The sequence below is a fragment of the Carlito syrichta genome, unplaced genomic scaffold (assembly GCF_000164805.1).
Source record: "Carlito syrichta isolate Samal-C Ts95f unplaced genomic scaffold, Tarsius_syrichta-2.0.1 Scaffold312036, whole genome shotgun sequence".
In the NCBI taxonomy this organism is placed as follows: Eukaryota; Metazoa; Chordata; class Mammalia; order Primates; family Tarsiidae; genus Carlito; species Carlito syrichta.
In genome coordinates, this window is record NW_007256132.1 from 695,297 (window position 1) to 699,736 (window position 4,440).

Below are 4,440 nucleotides of genomic sequence, written 5' to 3' on the forward strand. Positions count from 1 at the left end.
GTGTGAGGATTACTCTATTCTGAATAGTTTGTCAGTCATTTTATATATCTCCATTTACTTAAGGTTAATTATTGGAGCTTTATTAGTTTTTCTTGGTGGTGTCATAGTTCCCTTATTCTTCAAAATGTTTGGTCTTTGCCTTGATGTCTGTACACTTAAGAAAGAGGCCACTATATAATTCTTCACAGTGTTTTTGGTCAGAGAATAACTTTAAATATCTAGTCTAGCAGGGATTATAGATGGGCCAGCTGGTAAAAACCACAGGCAGGCAGAGCTTATTGTCAGTTTCTCTACTTGTACAGGGCTACTGCCTTTGTTTTGAAGTCAGGTGGGGCTGTCTATGCTTGATGGCTGGGCATTGCAATTTTCTCTGATTGATCAGGATCACAGACTGTATTATCTGCCAAGGTGGTACTGCTGTTTATAATCTGCGGTTAGGCAGGGCTACAGACTCTACAAGATGAAGTTGCTACTTGAAATGAGTGAGTCCATGCCAGAGTCCCGCTCTAGCTGGGTTCAGGGTCTCCTAAAGGAGTAACGGAGTCAGCAAAAGAGAGAAAACTTGGACACTGACTGTTGCAAGCAGGATAGATGCTGTTTATTGTTAGTTAACATCCAGCTTATGCACTTTTTTTTTACAAAGAAGTAGTCTTTGAAAAATTCTTGGCATCAGACACAATTAGTAACATTGCTTAAGGCAAAGAACAGAGCAAGTTTAACTCATATGTGATTTTTTTTTTTTTTATAAAACCACTCTGACGTGAATTCCCTCATGTACAGGTGCTCTTTTTTTTTTTTAAGATATCACTGTCTTGTGGTCTTTAGAGCATTCTGTTCTGCCTTTAAGCATAACTCCTACTTTGTTAATCTTATTCCCTTAGTTCCTAACTGCTATCTATTTTCTTGACCACTTTGTATATTCCAACTCCTTAAATTCTTAAAAGACCTATTTTTCAAGGCTATCCTACAATGGTTATTTATTCTTAACAAAGAACTTGTGTCTTAAGCCTTTTCTATAATTATTTTCTATCCTTAAAGCCTATTAACTCATTGCTAATGATTAATGTAACACACTCATATCATGAAAGCTGCTTTGTATTTTCTTATGCTTAAAATTCTATAATCTTAACTTTATGCTCCTAAATTCTATGTTAAAAACTTAGTCTGAATAACATGAAGTCCTATAACATTTATGTGATTGCTAATCTCTTAAGCATAATATACCACATGTAGAAATTAAGTAAATATAATTTTGCATTGGCACTCTTCCTAAGCATACAAACTGTAGCTTCCCAAATTTCTCTAATTAGTCACCAATCAGAAGAAATAAAATCTTACAAGCGATTATCTACCCACATAGGATATTTAAAACTTTTACTATAATTCCCTGGCAAGGTCAGTGAGTTCCCTGACAAACATTAAATCGGGCACCTTCTGATCTTTTACAATTTTCCCAACTACAATGTTTAATCAAGTGATTGTGTGGTCTAATATCAGGAGGCCAGTGACGTGGAAACCTAGGGAGGAGTTCAAATGAAGGCAAGGTAATTTTCTCATGTATTCCCCTCTTGCCTTTTTGCAAGGGGTAGTGACTGGTGTGAGTAGAATTTTGTTTTCTATCTTGACTGTACAGAACTTTTTGGCTGCACTAATAACAAAAGTAGAAGAAGCAAGGGTTTCAGCTGCCCAGGTTCACTTTGTGACCCAGAGTCTTCAGCCCCCTGGACTTTGTTAGCAGGCAGGCCTCCATGGCTGGTTCCCAACAGGTCCAAGGCTATGTTCCATAAAAATGCACAGTTGAGGCTTGGCTTCCTGCCTGGGTAGTCTTGGGCTGGGCTTTGAGACTGAGTCAAGCCACAGTATAGACTCCTGTGCTGGCCAGTGCCAATGCCTATGCTCTGCATGGTAGTGGAAATCTTCCTTGCCTGGGCATAGCCTTAGGGTAGGCTCTGAGGCTGAAAAACTTCATTGCTTATACTCGTAAGTTGGGTAAGTTAAGTGCCTATATTCCACAATAGTGTGCAGTGGCAGATATCTTTCTTCCTTGGTCAGTAACTGGTTTGGGCTCTGAGACTGGATAATGTGGCTCACTGAATAGGGAATCAAGCCAGGTAGAACATCCTATTGTGTTTCTTGGCTCAACCAAGTCAGCCTTGTGAGCAGGCTAAGTCATTAGTTGGTATCTCTTATAGGGCACTACTTTGGCAGGACTTAGGACTACCATCAAGATCTGCATGCTGGTTGTTATGAACCCTTCTCCCTTTCTTTGTTGCTACCTGACCTCAAGCAGTCTAGCCCTGCTGTTACCCACAGTATTCCCTATGAAATGAGATAGGAGTGAGCCTCCTGGGACGTGTCCCAGAGTGCTGGAAAAGCTGCCTTGAACTGTCTTTTCCCACTGTAGAAATTATAAACCAGGAGAAGCCTGTGTATGGCGCTGTACCAACTTGGAGGAGCAGCAACACAGTCAAAATGATATTGTTCCTCTTATCCCCCTCTCTCTCGTGTGTGTGTGTGTGTGTGTGTGTGTGTGTGTGTGCACATGCACGCATATGTGTGTGTTTGTTTTAGTTCAGATTCTATGTGGTTCCTACAGGCATTTCAGTCTCATTCCCATATTTTGGAATTTTCACAAAAGTGTTGTTTTCTGTGGATGGCTGGTAGTTAGATTTTCTATGGAGATTCTGAAACTTTAGCTCACCAACTCCACCATCTTTTTGACTTGAGGTGCCATTTTTTAAGTGCACATATCCAAAGCACTTATCCAAAGCATGCTAATTTTTATCACTGCTTGGAGCCTTGTGTTTCAGGGGCTCATTCCCCAAAAGAAACTTAATTTCTTCATGTGAGTTCTTGGCTTCACTGATTGAGGTGAAGAGATTATAGGCCTATGAAATTTGCTCTTCAGGGAAGATTCCCATCATATGCATATCTATGACAACTAGAAATTTCCACCAGCTGCTACAACTGCTGAGATTTCCATTGGTGTCTTCAGAAACCAGTGCCCTCAGAGACTAATTAAGATAAAAACTTTGGACAATTATTTCTGAAGACAGTATTTTTCTTAAACTTGAATTTTCCCAATCTTAATTTGTTTATTTATATGCCATCTTTTTTTTCCAGTTGTGGGAAATATTTAATGCTTTCTCTACCTGGACTGCTTCACTTCTCCACTCCTGAAGACTCATGACTATTCAATAGTTAAGTATTTCCTAATTTGGTTTCTTTGTTTCTTTAACATATGGAGAAATAACACTGTTGTTATATTTGAAAACCTTATTTTTATCATTTCTCCTTTGATTTTTGGCCCGATGTTTGCTTTTCTAACATATGCCTCTAGCTCTTGTTTCTTACAGGAAAATAAATGAAGTCAATTATTTTGGATTTTCCAAATGCAGAACATTGTTCTGACAATATTGTCCATCTTGGTCTTGACCCAGAAAATAATCTCTCCATAGACAACATCAGTCCCATATCTGGACTCCATATATTATTATTTTTCCTAGTTCTACTTGAGCATGCCTCATATTCATTATACTTTTTTTTTTTAGAATCCTAAGTCCATAAATATCCTGAGTATGACTCATAGTCATATCTACAATACATACTTCACCTACAATATATCTAGTTGAAACTTACAAATTAATCTCTGTTTTGTGATAGTTATTCCATCTTTCCTTATAAATCTACCCACATGTTCTGAAACAACTAACGAAGCTATGCCAATTATAAGATAAAATGCATGACACAAACCCTACAGTTGATTCCTTTAGTTATTAGGGTGGCTGGGAAAGAGTAGAGGTTACTAGAGTTCCTGGGTTTGTTATCTCTGATGTGAGATGTTGTATCCCTTTTCCTGAATAGGCTACAAAAATATCATTTGTCATAATTTTTAAAAGGTTATAAAGTACTAGTTTAGCATATTCTTTAGTATATTCTGGATACTGGTTCCATCTAGTGAAGTCATAGCTAGGTCTGTAAGACTTTACCTTTGTGAAGTCCCATCATGAATTTTGACCCAGTAACACTAAGAAGAGTTCCTTCCTTTTCTCTTATCCTCTTTAAGAGCATCTGGACTTTGCTTCACCTTAACTCCTTTTTATTCTCCTGTCTAGGCTTCACAACTCATTCTCTTCATTTCCAAAATTTCCATACTGTAATATATCAATTTTTTCTAAGATAACTGCTTTATACAGTTTAAACAACTTTCATTTTTATTTATTTTAACTTACTTTTTCTATTTTAAAGCAAAATTTTATAGGTTTTTTAATATGGAGCATATTTTTAAATTCTGTGTCAACTTGTTTTTCTGAGCAATCATTATTCTCAGATTTTCTTAGAGTATTCCAAGCATGAGCCTTTTAAATTTCCATCGGTCTAGGTATTTATGATGATTTTACTGAGTTGTTTCTCAACCTCAACCCAATAAAATGAAAATTT